The sequence below is a fragment of the Microcebus murinus genome, chromosome 6, assembly GCF_040939455.1.
Source record: "Microcebus murinus isolate Inina chromosome 6, M.murinus_Inina_mat1.0, whole genome shotgun sequence".
Lineage (NCBI taxonomy): Eukaryota > Metazoa > Chordata > Mammalia > Primates > Cheirogaleidae > Microcebus > Microcebus murinus.
In genome coordinates, this window is record NC_134109.1 from 34811215 (window position 1) to 34828332 (window position 17118).

The 17118-nt window shown below is 46.1% G+C and overlaps 1 long non-coding RNA gene and 1 pseudogene across 1 annotated transcript in view; one reads left to right on the top strand and one right to left on the bottom strand.

The window, feature by feature from the left end:
• Positions 1 to 2941: 2941 nt before the first annotated feature.
• On the top strand, positions 2942 to 3376 carry LOC105878361 (large ribosomal subunit protein uL29 pseudogene; annotated as a pseudogene).
• A 352-nt stretch (positions 3377 to 3728) lies between these two features.
• Positions 3729 to 17118, bottom strand: part of LOC142871375 (uncharacterized) — a 49231-nt gene continuing 35841 nt past the window's right edge. Inside the window, exon 3 of the long non-coding RNA XR_012919624.1 lies at positions 3729 to 4366. This is a non-coding gene — a long non-coding RNA (uncharacterized LOC142871375). The remainder of the gene's footprint in view (positions 4367 to 17118) is intronic.

Sequence of the window (17118 nt, forward strand, 5' to 3'; positions counted from 1 at the left end):
TGGAGGAAAGAACATTAGCGTCACGGTTTCAAGACAAGGGCAATGTGACCTACACTAGAGGGCAGAGCACAGGTGAAAGGCATTCAGATAAGGTCCCACGCCATTCATAATTGAACTTGATTGTGGCTCTGGCTCAGGAATGTTTTGCCTGGTACAGGGGTGCACACCTGACATTTCAGGATTTGGGGGGTAGTCATAATCAAGACAGTGATATGGTTTCTGTGATTTTTCTTTGCAGAAGAAAATAAAATATGGGGTTGTACCAGAGAGGAATCATTTGGCTGTACAGAAATCACTCATGCAAATTAAAATTGGGAGAAATTTATTCTGAAGATTTGGGTTAACTGGATCCAAGGAGAAGATGACCATGTAGATTCTGGGGCCAGGACCATTCTGAGGCCTCTGCGGAGGAACCTGAACCTTCACGCTAGGGCCTGTGCATTGATTCCACTCAGCCTCCTGAGGCCTCCTTCTTTGCTTTTCAAGGGAAGGAATCTGATTGGCTTCTAGGCAGCCTGGAGTGGTTCCTTCTTGGTCAACTGCGAATGGTGAGAAGGTGAATGTTTGGTGAAAGGACTATGCTTGGCTCAGTGAAGCAATGTAAGTCCCCTAAGAAGAAAGTGTGGAGACAGGAGAAGACGAGCAATTCATAGAATGCCCCTCCTATTGCACCCCTTGGCCATGGGGCCGGATTCTTATTTGCATCTCATCAATATGAATCAGAAGGGAGACCAAGCCCCTCCCTATTGGTGCTTAGATCATCTGGGAAAGCTGGAATGGGGATCAGAGGGAAAAGGCAAGAAGACATGCACATTGCAGATTAATTAAGTGTCTTCAAAGAGCAACCTCCCCTGCCTCCCTCAGACCCTGTCTCAACTGTGTTCCCACCCAGGGGAATGGCTAATTGATGGGAGGTCAATGCATTTATCTAGACTCACTCCAATTTATCAGAGAGGCAGGAAGGGCAAGACAGGAGTGGCTGGTTGACACACTATTATGCAATCATCTGGAAATCTAATTTGTGGAACCGGTAGCCATCTGTTCCATGGGTAATGTGCCAAGTTACCTGCCAACAACAGAACAAGCTTTCTGCTGTTCGGGTAACTAATTGCATCTACGGGACCAACACAGCATGAGACTCAACTCATGGAACTTGCTCTTCCACTCAAATTACCGGTTGTGCTTTGGTTTTTCTCTGAGAGCCAGTATGCACACGGTAGAGTTTCTGACATTGCAGCCAAAGGGTAAGAGAGGCTGGGGCAGCCCTGTACCCCCGACATGTGATAGGGCAGCCGGTGGAAGGGACAGCACATTCCTGGAGTATGTTTGGCCCTGGTTCATTTTTCCTTTCTGAGAAACAGGGAAGCTTCACTCAGTGTGAAGCTGGGAAAAGAGGTCAGGGCCTGGAAGTGCTTACACCTTGGTATCAGTGGTTCCTTTTATACCTTCTGAGATTTTTCTTTTCTTTATTAAGAAAAAAACGCCTTGTTAGAGACTAGAGGGTGGGGATTGGGCAGGAGGTATAATATCTACATCTTTACCCTGTCACCTCGGATGACATTGTGGCCAACAGTTGTAGCATGTAACATTTAGAGTGCAAGTTTGTCCACTGTAATAAACTCCTCATGGGGAAAGACCTCTTGTTGTTTGGTGTTACCCACAATAGCACCCTGCAGAAAGCAAATCAATAGCAGGTGGATTCTCCCCCACCTTCTGCACCCCCTACCCTCAGAGCCCTGTTCACACACACATGAGGGGGCCACAAAGAGCCGAGCAGACTGGATCCCAGGTTTTTGAAACGTTTGATAAGTTATCATGGAACAGATGGCTGAGGGCTATCTATTCTGCCTAAAGAAACTTAAGCTCCAAATCTAAGTGATGGTACAGTTTTCATTGTTTTATTTTTTTTTCCAAAGAATATATCAGCATCATCAAAAATGTACCAAGAATACCAGGCATCATACAGACATTAGTATCAGTTCCTTCTGGCTTTCCAATGGACTGGGGACAGATCTCTCATCATCTACCTGGGCTGTCTGCTGGGCTCTTTCCAAGCCCTCATTAAATCCGTATCATGCTGGATTGGCTCTGAGCTTTAGTGAAAAAAACACTTCCTGTTTTCCTGACAAAGCAGTACCTAACACACTGCCCTTGTGTGATGAATACTTAGCGATTATCTTAGTGCAACCAAGAGGAAAAAACAAGGGATTTAACCAGCAGGGGGGAGTATGCTTAGCACTCAAAGAGCTAAGCTGCTAATAAGCAGCAGGAACCAAAGGCACTTCTGAGGCTCTGGCCCTCCGGGGGTCAGCGAAAGGTGTTGCAGCAAAGCCACTGCAGACTGGGGAGCTTCCTAACAGGCAGAACAGCCCTTTGGCAGGGCCCACTATGAAAGGTAAATAAGGAATGTTCAAGAAGATTAAATCGGCTTTACAGAGATGTCTCCGTTATCTGTGGGAATAGAGTTTCCAGGTGATGTGGATAATCCCACAAAACAAAATGTTATACCTAACAGTCCGTTATAAAATGCATTCTATGAGTTTTTTGGTGCTTTTTCTTAAATTTAAGAAGTGACTTTAGAATACCTTTTTATTGTATTTTGCTTAGACTTGGGCACACATGAGCTGGTGGCAATTGGCAGCGAAAGGAATGTAGGCCTAGGATTCAATTTAGTGAGATGTCAGAGGTAACATCTACCCCAGGAGTGTGCTGGTAACTGTCTAACCACTAGCTCTCCAACAAAAGGCCTGGTTTTTAGTGTTTACCCTTTTAGTGGTATAAATACTGCCATCATGGCTGATTTCATGGTACCAACATAATGTCACTGACCATAGAGTTGGGAAGAGATGCACATATATAATATTTCCAGACAGATACAATGTGTATAACCAAAAAAACCCCAAGAGCATAGGTAATAGTAAAATGTAGTCAAATAGTTTCCCTCAAAGCAGGCGGCGGTAGCGGCTGAGTAGCAATGGCCAAGATTAAGGCTCGGGACCTTCGCGGCAAGAAGAAGGAGGAGTTGCTGAAACAGCTGGACGACCTGAAAGTGGAGTTGTCCCAGCTTCGTGTCGCCAAAGTGACAGGCGGTGCGGCGTCCAAACTCTCCAAGATCCGAGTCGTCCGCAAGTCCATTGCCCGTGTTCTCACTACCAGACACAGAAAGAAAACCTCAGAAAGTTCTACAAGGGCAAGAAGTACAAGCCCCTGGATCTGCGGCCTAAGAAAACACGTGCCATGCGCCGCCGGCTCAACAAGCACGAGGAGAACCTGAAGACAAAGAAGCAACAGCGGAAGGAGCAGCTGTACCCACTGCGGAAGTATGCAGTCAAGGCCTGAGGCCTGATCTCTTGGCATCAATAAAAACACGAAACTGGCAAAAAAAAAAAAAAAAAAAAAAAAATGTAGTCAAATAGTTTGGAAATAATGAGTCTCGAGTATCTATTACCTTTGTTTTAAATATAATTTATTTAAATGGGAGTTTCTACCATTTAATTTTGAATATTGACTCTGTTTAACAAATGGCTGACAAATTTCCTGAAAATTCCTTTGCAGGCCTATATGATCCAGCCCAGCACACCACGGCATCCTCCAGAACAGAGGCTGAATTCAGGTGACAGAAACTAGAACACTGGACTCTTTGTATATCTGCTACCATGATTATACTCAAAGAAATTAATCATTTTTAATAAATATTGGTATATCAAAAATTACAACGTCAAGGAATATCTAAGGGGTATTTGTATAGCTTAATGTACCATTTGAAGCAAAATATTTGTCAACAAAACTCTCAAATTAGCATAACACTGGTATCTAAAGACTTTCAATGACATTTTGCTGGAAAATGGCATGCAAGTGACCTACTATTAACAGAACTCTAAATTTAACTTAACTTAAAACTTTAGGAGATTTTAAGGATAAATAGAAGTTTTTCAGGATCTCTTAATTTGTGTTTTATTCTCAGTCTTATTGACAAAGCTTACAAAAACAAACTATGCTTCTTATAAATGTCTCTGAGAACGTCTGATAATATTTGTTTTTGTACAAAGAGAAAAGGTAAAGAGACAGTTTCCTCTCCGGGAGAGGTCGGGTACAAATATATCTAAACAACGAGGCAGAATTGTCCTGTTTCTTAATAGTCTATGTATTTGATCTGTAGAAGTCTCTTTCAACTCCAGAATTTGGTAATTCTGAAACTCTCCATTTCTATGTGAAGAGCCAAGAAATGCCTTTTTGAATGAGTTTGCCTCAGAAACCCTTTCCTTCAATGATGATTGTGCCTCCTCTGTCAAGTTCTGCTGCCGCTGGGGTGACAGGTGCATGGGACAGGTGCCTTCTCCCTGGGAATATCCACAAGATCTGTCCTCTTCCACCCAGACAGTCGCCATCAGAGGTGGTAAGAAGTGGTAAGAGAAATAGAAAGGAAATATCAGGCTAATGCTATTTTTTCTACTTCGGGAAATCTATGACACAGAGTCTCTTGGAGCTAACATCCGGTGACAAAGTAGAAGTTGGTGACAGGGAGCAAGACTCCAGCGATAATGCCCAAATGACTAATTTCACCATCCTTTACCTGAAAGAACCCACAACTTCCCCAGCCAGGCGTGGCTAGGGGATCCCTCAATTCCATAATGCCAGAGTGGGCTCTGTCGCTTCTCCCACTTTCCCTGGCTCTGCATTTTGCCTCTTCCCTCATCACTGTCCCACTTCAACTCCTGGGAAAAATTAGGTGTCCAAGTCCCTAAATGTGGTGCCACTTCCATTTCCACACATCCGCCTTTGTTAGGTTCCGGTGAAGGAAACCACTTACACCTGTGTTCAAAAGTCATAGATTTCAAATATAGTTTTATATGGTGAAATTCTCCCTTAAGCTGGCATTTATTTGACTCATTTTTCTAACAGAATAAGGTCTGGTTCAAAAAAGCAGAGTTAGCTGATTCTCATCTAGCGATGGTTGCTAGGAAACCATTCTGTGGCAAATGAGAAGCGTATAAGCTCTGACTCCCCCACCTTGTGAATGCCTATAGAATTAATGTAAGCACGATTCATTTAGTGATGAGCCAGTACTACCCGGGGATATCTTTTCTCTCTTACTGTTAAACTGTTATTTAATAATTCACTTCTATCTATAGTTTATGTCTTAGCTTCCCAGTTAGTCTTTAAACTTTCGGAGGATAAGTCTCTTTGCATGTATAACTTTGACCCCTCCCTTGCAAACGCCTAGTCACCTGGGCTTAACCAACATGCACTGATTGTATTTGAAGGCAGGTGGTCACATGGAAGAAATGCCTGCAGATTGGAAAAAGAACAGTTGAGTAAGTTCTACTGTTAACTAAATGAGTTTTCAAAGCTATTTTTTTTTCCTTTGGCTTGTATGTCTGGTTTCTGCTCTTAAATTTGAGACCACAGAAGGAAAAACTTGGTGGACTATTCAAGAAGTGGTTATAGGAATTGGTGCAATTTCTTTGGAGAACAATTTGGCAATATTTGTTAAAGCTAGGGATGTACATATACAAGTACGTTGCTAGATATACAAAATCCTCACACACCAGGAGAAATTCACCAAAGGAGTTCATTTCAGCATTGTCCCTGTAGTTACAAAATTAAAACAGCTTAAATGTCCATAAAAAATAATAGATTAAAAATGGTGCCACATTCACACAATAGCATGCTATGCTAATATTCTCTACTACATAGTGCTATATCACACTATGCCATACTATATAACCGTTATAATGAGCTGGAGTTACTTATGTCTACATGGTAAATCATTGAGCAAACAGACCTATTTTCAGAGAAATGCAGACCATATGATACCATTTATATAAAGTTTAAGATATGTCATACCACATTGTGTGTGTACATTTTATGGTAAAAATTCATAAATATTGCATATATGGGAATAAAATCACTAAATTTGATACAGTGGTTGCCTTTGGGCAGGGGGGAAAGAGGATGGGTCAGAGGGACTACACAATTTTTTCTATGATGTTTTATTTATGAAAAAATATATTTTCAAAAGAACATAGCAAAATGTTAAGACTGGACAAAGCTGGTGGTAAGAGCATGAGTGACTGCTGTTATTTACCATGTTTTTCTTATGTTTGATATATTCATTTTGTTTTTAGAAATTTGTTTTAGGATGACAAAGGATCCAAGATCCTTTCACTTGGGCAGGTCATTCATTGCATAAAGCTGGCCCAAGGAAAGCTACTGAGACATTTTCAGTTCAGGGATTTGGTTCCCACCAAGTTAGCTGGGTTCATCTGAAGTTTTATCTACACGTTAGAAAGCTCACATGAATTATGTCTTTTAAATACTGGCAATAAAATAAAGGAAGGGCACACAATGAGGAATGATTTTTTAAATATAATAAGCAGTAAATCTTTGTTTCGCTTTGTCTGAATGAAGTTAATTATAAAAGCAGTGCATTACTTTAGCAGCTAACAATGCTTAAAGCAATCATTCTGAACCTTTAATGAGCACAAAAATCACCTGGGATGCTTGTTCGAATGCAGATTCCCACACCCATCCCCTTCCCTGCTGAGGCTAACTCAGCGTGCCAGGGTTGGGGCTCTGTCATCCCCATCTCAGCACCCCTCGCCAGGTCTGGTAGGTGAGCAATGTGACCATCGAGTGGTCACATTGGGTCTCACAATGTGACACTGGGTCTCTCAGGCAGGTCACCCTACCCATGAACCAGAGAACGTTAGTGATTCTGAGTGTGAGAACACGCTGCAAGCATTGCAGGGATCAAATTAATTAGCAAATAATTAGCTGCTTGAAAATTCAAATCTATAAAATTATCACACACACACTATTCGGCATCTATTTATATACCGGGTATTTATTGAATGTCTATTATGTGCACAGTACACCTTTCTCTTCTTTTGTTATACTGTTAATTTCCTTACACATATGCACAATTTCACATAAATCCATAAATCTGGTCAGATAATTCATCACCTTGGCTTTCTTCTTCTTTTTTTTTTTTTTCCCTGAAAGTCACATTAATGTGACTTTCCAGGAACACATGTGGGGCAGGGACATTTGGATTTTATTTAAGTGTAGTATTTTTGTCCCTTTTCTTTGCTTAACCACCCCTCCCACTCTCTTCCATCTATATTAGCTGCCCCTCACCCAGATAATCTATATCAACAACCTAATGTATACCCTTCAATATATTTCTTTATGCTTGTAAGATCTTATAAGCATAAACACAAATTATATCTATGTGTAGATGACCCAATGTAGTAAAAGATGCAGTGTCTCTCCCAGGAGCTTATAATCTTTTGAGGGAGACAGTGCACATTTACAAGACAAAGAGGAAAGTTTACACAAATGGTACAGTACCATAGATACGCAGTGAAGAGTATATAGAAAGGATCGATCATCTTGTGTGTTGTAGCTTATGAGAACCAGAAAATAGAAACTGTGAGAGGGTCATCAAGAACATTCTCACTGTCGTTGCCTCCACATCATGGCCCGCCGGGATCAGAATTAGCTTAAAACCTGGATTCTGTGTGTGCTGGAGACACACGTGCCAAGCCAAGAAGGAAATGTCTTGCCCTTAGAGGACAGAGCTGGGGGGACAGTTCCTCCCCACGGGGAGGCTTCCAGACCCCAGGGGCACCGAGGGCCTGGGGCAAGGGGAAGGTCAGCAAGCAAAGGCTCTGTGTTTAACTCAGCAAATGCCACGCTGGTATTTGCAGGTGCAATCATGTAAATGTTATTTTCTGTGTGAAATGCATTTCCAGGGCAGATGCTTCGCCCTGTCTATTCACCTGCCTGCCTTGAAACAAAGCAACTCTTTTCTCAGCCTCCCAGGAGGAGGGTTCATGTGTCCAGGGTCCAGGATTGAGACTTGGCAGCCACCCCATGGGAGCAGCTAAATCCTCCTCTTGGCTGGGGAAATGAGCCTCTGGCGCAGGGGTGGCTGAGCCTGAACCTGCAGGCTCTGGAGGACACAGTGAATCCCTTCCTTCCAGGTCACCACTGTGACCGAGAAGGGAAGCGAGGATTTGGGGTACAAGCTGACCGCCTCAGTGAATCCAGAACTAGAGCCTAAGGGGAGTAGTGGGGGAACAAAAAAGATTAGAAAGTGACACTGAGACCAACAAAGCAGCAAAACTCAACAAGCAGGCGGGATCTGTAAAAGCAAACGGAAATGGCTTTCTATACTATTTGCCAGTTCTCACTTCTCCTTGTTTGCAGGGCAGCTTTATTTGCCCAGGATGGCTTTTACATTTTCAATCCTCTTGACAGAACAGGAATGTAGGGTCATAGGCTCCCCAGCCCTTGGCTGGACCAGGCGTCAGATGGAAAAATCAAGTGTGCTGAGCAAAGAGAGCTACGGCATGCCCCTCCCAGCTCCCTGGGCTAGCCCCATTCCCGCTCAAAGGGCATAATCAGAACTCACTAGAATCCTCTGAGAATACTTGTTGCTACCCTATCAACGTAAGGTGATATAATTTAAAAGCAACTGCATCTGGGATTAAATACCCAGAATGGCAGCACATAGCACAGTGGAAAGAAAACGAGGCATCAGTGGTTTATATTCGAGCCCCACCAATGGCCCACTGGGTGCCTCTGGGTAGGTCCCTTAACCTCACTGAGCTGCCATCTCTTCACTTGTAAAATGAGGATATTAACATCTTCCCACTTGACTCACCCAATTGATGTAAGGATCGAGCATGGTGATGACCGCCAAAGCATTTCTGAATAGTAAAGGTCGTACAATGATGAAGAGTTGAGCAAAGCCTACAGTGAGGCCTGGGGAGAGATGTACAACCCAGGAACATTCAGCTAAGACACCAAGGCAGTGCCTAATTACCTGCTAAATGGGGTGGTAAAGAAAGGGCCCCAGGCATGCAGAGAAGCAAGCAGTGACTCTGGTCTACAAGGCAGTTTCAGAGAGAAGTTGGGACTTGAGTCAGTCCTTGTGAATTTAAATAACTGGACAGTCGGCCTCGGGTAAACACAAAGCATGCAATGGTTTTATTAGACAGGAAAGTTGTCTGTGCGTCCAAGCTGGAGGTGGGGGAGCATCTCTGAAGCTGAGCCTCAGTTTCCCCCTCCCAGAGGGGCCTATAAATGTCCTTCACTGATGCAGCCTACCTTGGTGACGAGAGATAATGAACCACAAAGAGCCCTCCCTCACACCCTTCATTCCCTCATATTTCTTTCATTAGGTTTTTTTCTCCAAGGACCCAATGTTATGAAAGATTTTCTACAACTAAGAAAAATAACAATCTCTGGGAGGCCAGGGTGGGCGGATTGCTCAATGTCAGGAGTTCGAAACCAGCCTGAGTAAGAGCGAGACCCCCATCTCTACTAAAAATAGAAATTAATTGGCCAACTAAAAATATACAGAAAAAGTTAGCCTGGCATGGTGGTGCCTGCCTGTAGTCCTAGCTACTCAGGAGGCTGAGGCAGAAGGATTGCTTGAGCCCAGGAATTTGAGATTGCTGTGAGCTAGGCTGACACCACGGCACTCACTCTAGCCCAGGCAACAGAGTGAGACTCTGTCTCAAAAAAAAAAAAAAAAAAAAGACAACCAAGTAGTAATTCAGCCATCCCCAACTACTTTGTAACAGGACAGAGTGTAAATGACAGACACATACACATAAGTGCATGTCATTACCTTTTCCCTACTTAGTATTTATTCAAAATATAGATGGCTGCCAATCAGCTCTCCAATTAGTATGAGATAACCAGTGCTACCACATCGAACTGTGTAATTCTAACCAAAGAGCAAAGAAATTTGACATTTTAGCATCTACATTAACATCTGTGTAAATGAACAATTTCCAAGAGACTTTCTGAAATATTGAAAACAGTTCAATATCTCTGATGAGATCTGGAAGTCCAGATCTCTAGGTTAGCAATTACTTTTTCTGGAGGGTAATTTATAATATCCACCTTCCAATGACAGGGAAGTTAAAAAAAAATAATGCCTTGGCCAACTTTGAGCATGGTGCTTAGAAGTGAGAGGAAGATGACCAGAAGAACGTCCACACTGTTCCTCTCAGTCTCCTTATTTCCCATGTAATTCAGTGCCGGGTGGGTGTCTTTTGAAGGGTCTCAGGGTGGCCTCAGCCGTGGAAAGCTCCTCGCTGAGAAGCAGCCCTAGACACGTGCTACTCGGATGTCTCCAACTGTTTGCTCCACCCCCCATCACTCCTGCTACCCTCCTTCCCCTGCCCAAGAGTCTAAATGGCCCCAGGCAGGAGCACACGCTAAGCTTCCTCCAGGCCAGAGGGTTGGGCAGGAAGTATTAACAAAATGAATACATCAGACCATCCTCCGTCCAACCCGTCCATTGGGTTGACTTGCCCAAAACCACACAGCTCACTGGGGGCTGAGCTGAGCCTGGCATCCGATTTTCCTGCCTCTCAATCCATTTCTCTTTCTATTTCTTCTTTAGAAGGCAGGAATTGTAACGTATTGGTATAAAATAAAACTCATCTTAGAAATTCTACCACGGTTTTCATAAAGCAGTGCTGTAACAACAGAAGGCTTAAGGCCTAAGGAAGAATATTGGAAAATAAAAGTTGGAGGGTAGGAATGCATTGGAACATCTCCAATAAACATCAAGAAAGAAAGTAGTCTGAATTCCAAAGACTAGTATCAATAAACCAGGCAGGAAGATCCCCAGAGATGAGAAGAATTGTTTGCTAATGGAAATGTCCCTTGAGCAACTTCCCTGTCTGTCAGGTGGTCTTCTGAGCAGACGGCCTGCCAGGAGGGGTTAGCATGCAGATGGCTGGGATGGGTCACCCTGCGCCCTAACATCTGCGTGCTGGTGTCCTGACTGCTCCTGTGAGGGCAATAGGAATTCTCTTCCCCAGGCTCAATGCCCCCTAGATACACTGAAAACAGAGCTTCTGAATCCACAGCACCAAGACACAGACCCGGAACAGAAGGTCCCCTGGCATGCAAACTCAAGACTGGGGCCAAAGAAGCCCTTTGGGTGCTGTCCTCTGGCCACCTTATCTGCACTAGGGGGGTGCTTAGCGCCAAGGACTCAGGAGGAAGGCGGCGGAGTGCAGTGGGTAAGGATGTGAGCTCTAGTGTCAGGAACCTGGCACTAGCGTGTGACTGGGGCAGGTAGCTCAGGCTCTCTTTGTCTCCGTGTCCCCATCTACAAAGCGTTGACAGTGATAATAATAATACCTATCTCCGAGGGTCATTGTGAGGATTAAATGGTGCTTAGCACGGCAGCTGGCACATTGTAAATGCTCCATAAATGTTAGCTGCTGCTATTAATACCAGGCAGGCTTCCACCGCGCAGCTTTGGCAGGGACACTGGATTGCGCTTTGCAGGACTCAAAGACAGTCTTCTCTTTTTAACACTCTGTCCTTCAGCACCCTGGCCCGAGACCTCCCTGTGAGGTCATTTTCCTAGACTTTAAAGGACATGATCAAAGGACAATCTGCCAACACCGTGATCTTAAGCACACATGACCAGCTGTCAGCTCACCTGTCCCTCTGCGGGGCTGGGAGCTCAGAACTTCAATCACCTGTAAATGGCAACAGATCAGGAAGCAAAACCAGTGCACCCTCTGTCACAGCGGTTGTTCCAAGGAAACAAAATCCTTTGATGGCCAAGGGGAAGCCCTTGATGCTAAACTCTGTTCCGGCCAAATCCCAGGGTGGTGAGTGCCTCCTCTGCTTAATGCAGTGGAGACACAAGATCCAGGAGGGAGGAAGTGTGATTGGGGACTGACCCAGCCTCTCCCAGAGGGACTCCGGGTAGGAAAACGTTGATTTAGTATCAAAACGCTGGTTTAATGAAGGCTCCTGTAGACACTGGGATAGCTGTGACTCCACAGCCCTCTGACAGAAAGAGAAGCAGACAGAATGTCCCCTGGGCATTATTTCAAGTTACTTTCTTGAAGCTTCCAGAACAGTCAAGGGATTATTTTTTACAAAACCCAGGAAAAGCTGGAAAGAAAAAATCCCTGAGATAACACGATTTCTTCTGCAGAAAAGTAGGAGTGAGATGCGCAAAGAACATGAAGGTTACAATCGGAAAGGAGCTCGCCAATGAGACATGTTTTACATGTGAGGATATGAGGTTTAGAAAGACAAGGTGTGTTTCCCAAGATGACAGCCAGTGGAGGCTGACGTGAACTCATAACCCAAGTAACTTGGTAGCTAATATTTATCTAGAGCTTACCACATCTCAGTCGTGGCATGCAGGGCTTTACATGGACCTTGAGCACATTAATTAAACTCTCCGTGCCTCAGTTTCCCTATCTGTGAAATGGCGATAATAACAGTGCCTAACTCAACCTTATAGGGTGATTGTAAGGACTGAAAGATTTCCCCTTGTAAGGATCTTAGACTAGGGCCCGGCACATGCTAAGTGCAATCTGTATTGGTTCTTGCTACTACCATCATCACGACAATGTTTATCATGATTACCTTCTTGGGTTGATGTCAGGTAGGCGGGAGGAAGAGCTTGCCTCTCGGAAGAAGGGCAAAGCCCATAGCTAATGCAAAGATGAAAGCAATGACTTCAGCCAAGATAAGTGTGGTTTACATCTCTGGCAAGAAAGCAGCTGTGATCTCGATGGGAGGGCAGAAATGTCACCTGCCAAGAAGCAGAGGGACCCCAACCAAGGATTGGCCACTCTATAGCCACTGTAGGCAGAGCAGAAGCCCCCAGGCCACGAGGGAGACCTAGCAGCCAGGATGCGATATAATGTGAAGGCCAAGGCAGACCCCGCCAGGAGCAGAGCGAAGAGGAATCAGACAATGGGGACGCAGAGGACGGACAGAGAGGGGAAGCTGCAGATGCCCAAGGGGCTGGAGGGACCAAAATTCACAGGGGGAAGGCAGAGCACGAGGAGTCTGGAGGCTGATGGGTTCGACAAAGTAGGTCAGGAAGATAAGCCTTAAAGGAAACTGGGGCAATCGATATGGGAGTTTACCTTTGTCAATTTCCACAGTGCGACCTCATTGACTAGAACGCCGTTTTCAGCAGACAGCTCTGCAGAATGTCTCCCTTGGTATCATTTTAGCAGCCCACTTTGGGCCTTAAACTGGCTAAATACTGGCTGGAGTTGAGGGGTCCCTGAGGACATGTATGCAGGGCTGAACCGTTCTGCATCTGTGGCTCTGGGGGGACCTCAGGTTTGGGGACCAGGCCTACCTGGATGCCTCCAACCCCATCTTTAAGCCAAAGCGAGTGCTCTAGTAAGGAGTGGGCAAGCCCCTTGCACCAAACTGCTGTACCAGAAACTCTCCTCTGATCCCATAAGCTCCCCTGGTCATCCGGCAGGGACAGGGCTGGCCTTATTCTGCCAGCTAGACCATGGGGACAATTTAAAGAAAAAAGCTCCTGAATACAGGAGGGGTTTCTGTAGCACGTCTGCATACCAACAAAACCAGTGTCCACAGGGACTGTGGATGCTTATTGACTATGCCTGAGTTTAGGTCTTTTCCTGAACCTGACTGATGGAGGGGCAGGGGGTGCTGTATTCACCAGAGGCTTTTAGTACATGAAAGTGGATGTTTTCAAACAGGCTGGAAACACTTAGACTGAGGAAGATAAATACAAGCAGGGTCTTTCCCATAATAGGTTCAAAGCACAGGCTGCTCTTGTCCCCTGCCTTCTCTCCTTCAGTCCACTCCTCCTCTTGCTGCTTCTACCTTCCTTCCCTGGACGACCTCACCTACCCCCACACCTCCCGCCACCAGTCACAGGTCCTCCATTCCCAAAGGCCCACTTCTAGCTCCTCCTTTTCCTTGATTTGGCTCCACATTTCCAAACTCCTGCCCACCATGTCCCCCAGTGTGGTGCTGGCTTCTCTGACTCAACATTCTGGAACTAAACTCGTCATGTGCCCCTACAGCCTGCTTCGCCTTCTGAGCGCCCTTTCTCTACCCGGGCTGCCAGATCTCACCAGGAAATCGAGTCACCTGATCCCTCCCACCCTCCAGCCCTGAATATTCCACAGGCTTCTGAGCCCTGCTCATTCCCCCCTCAAAGGCCTCTCCCTTGCGTCCTCTCCCTCCTGCTCCCTTCATCACCTCCGAGTTTGACTGTGGCCTTCAGCAGTTCCCGCCGAGTGACCAGTCCTCTCCTACCTGGTCGCCCCATCTCAGCTGCGCCCTGCCACCTCCCAGTCTGCTCCAGTTCTGTTGGCAGATTAATCCTCCGGAGGATCATGTTTGATTACATCACCCCTTCAAGGGGGGGTAAAAACGACTGTCTCCTCCAGTCATGGTCTCCAGAATAAAATGCTAATTCCTCCACCGTCAGGAGGGGTAAGAAAGGGAGAAGGAGCTTATTCCCGTGAGTTGACTCCAGATGGCGCTGGGGCCGTGGCGAGCGGTGTGGGAAAGGCCTCCCAGGCTCTGCGCAGCGTTAACGGAAGAGACCGCTGGGACCAGTTGGTCCTATCTGTCATGAGCACCACAGAGGGGCCGGGACACCCACACCTCCCGCAACCACCCTGCTTCCAGGCCTGCTGTCCTTCCAGCCCCCATCGTCACCTTTGTACCCCAGAGCTCTCCGATCTCTAATGTGCCAGAACAACAGAGAGCAGCACGGCTCTCCTAACTGCGACACCCACTGCTGCCGGGCACATTTGTGCCCCTTTTCCTCCTGCGCCGGGTGTACTTCCTATGCCATTAAGCTACCCAACCAATTCCTCAAGGCTACTCACATCCAATCTGCTCCCTAAAAATGTCCTTACTTTTCCTGAGCTGAACAACACCTCCCTTAAAGTCCTTAGTGGGTGGGCCCTCCACTTCGTGTGTCACCCCTGCCTTTCCATAAGCAACCCAAAAGCAGAAGCCTCATGACTTGCCCACTGCTCTGCATGGGGTAGATAAATATTTGTCAAATAAATGGATAGATATTCCATTGTGATGCATGTCCCTAGTCAGGACGCCACCCATCAGTTATTTTTCAACTGGATTAGTAGTGCCAGTATCACAACTGAATCACTGGCTAATTATTAGCAATCAAAGCTGTAACAGAATTGCAAGCTGAGTTCTGACTTACCTGCCCTTCCCTTTATTCTAAAATCCTGGGAACTTCATTACTGAACATTCTAGTCCCTCCTCTTGCCGGGCTCCCTGGGAGCACATGTGTGGAGGATAATTGAGCCTCACCAGGGTCTGTATGCCACAGAGGCAGACAGCGAAGTCGTCTTGGCAGCATGATGCCATTTGGGGAATTTCTGCTGATTTTGTTGCAGATGGCATGTTGTTTCAGTTTGCCTCCTGCAAGTTCATGCTCATTGTTCTCCCTCTGTTTTTCAAAGACTCAAGAATCAGTTGACTCAGAGCGCCCCCAAATTCAAAGGAAAAAACACATAGCCTGAATAAATACACTAAAAGGCTGGTGGTAGATTTTGATCTCTGAGTGTTGATTTAAGAATGGGTCACCTACTGGTGTCCCCTGTGCATGACCCATGGTGTGTAGAGCCCAGCAGTCCCCTCATCTGATTAAGCATCAAAGACAACCAGAGAGATTTGTTTTCTAAAATTACATGTTGACCCCTGGGCCCCATCCTATGAAATTTTGATGTAGTTAGTCTGGGATGGGGCCTTGAAATACATAGTTTAGAAAAATCTTTCCAGGCAATTCTGGTGCACACATCTATTTGAAAGGCACTGGAAGACAGGAGGAAATGTGTGGAGTGCGAGGTCACTGTAAGGCCAAGCGAGTGCTGGGCTTGCTCACCTGGCTGTGGAGCCAGCAGGGCTGGGGGGGGGGTTCCTTCAGGGTAGTGCTTCTCTGAGTTAGTGTGCTAGAAGCATCGTCAGGAGAGATTGCTAAACGGGTCAATTCTCAGGGCCAGCCCCCCTCATTCTGAGGTAGTAGGTTTGGGGGACCCTGTATGTCTAACAAGCCCTGCACGAGAACCCTAGTATAGGTGACCCGAGGACCCCTCAGGGGAATCCCTGCCTTTATAGATTTGAGTCCAAGCCTAGCTTTGGGGTGTCCCATCCCAGCATTATGAGCCTGTTAGGATGGCCCCAAGTGCCCCGCCTCCTGCCTCAGCACACAGAGCAGCCTCCCTAACTGGCCATGGTGCCACAGAAATGGCTGTAGTGTCTTTGGTTCTTGGTACCCATAGGCACGCAGGGAGCTCCTTGTTCCGAAATGCACAAAAATTCCTTTGCCTAAAGGAACAGGAGATGAACCAGCAGCAACAGTCTCACACTGTCACTGTTGCAGCCAGCAGCTCTCCACAAAGGTGGCGGTGACAAGGTAGTGAGGCGTAAGCAAGCCATGGCATGGCCTCCCTTCTCAAAGCCCAGACCAATGCGCCCACTTCTGTGTGGCCATCTCTCTCTACTGCCACCAAAAGTGGTCTCTTCTCACCCTGAGCTCCTGAAAAGGAGTTGTCTTCATCTTAGGGTCTACACTACCTTTAATAATGGTGAATATTCAGCCAGCCAGGCAGTCTGGACCAACTCTTTAGACAAAACCAAGCCTGTCTTGCCTGATATTGTAACAGAGTCCCCGCCCCTCCTCCGGTTGATATGGAAGCTAACATCGTGACAGTGGGGAATACGTAACAGAGGGAATGGCCTGGAGAAAATGACAAAAATATGTTCTGTCTGTTTAAAACTTCCCCCACTCATTTACGAAACTGTGGCCTGGCCTGCATCCCTGGGGCAGGGAAAAGGTCTTGTGTTACAGGAGATAGCTCAGCCATCCTAGGCCAAGCCAGCCCTCCAGGTAGGCCCAGGTGGTGGAGGTCATAGGCTTTGTCTGCAACAGAGATGGGACAATTAAATTCATTAACACAATATCCTAAAACTGAGGGCCCTCTCTTTAAAGGCTCTGTATTTCTGCTTATGTTCAAGAAATTTGGATTTTAAAACAATCAAGTCTGCTGTTTTTCTTCCTTTGCCAGCAAAGTAATAAACTTCTCTTTCCTTTTCCTCAAACCACGTGTTTTCGTGCTTCTGATGTGTCCCTGAGGACAAGGGCCAAGCTTTCAGTGACAACATGCCCAGCCTCCCTGCCATGTCTCACCTTCACCCTAGGCCTGCGGTGGCCCCGTGGTCGTGGGCCCCTCACCACCATGAGCGTTAGGTAGTGACAAGGGTGTGCTGGCTGTCCCAGCCCCTCTCCCCTTCCCCACT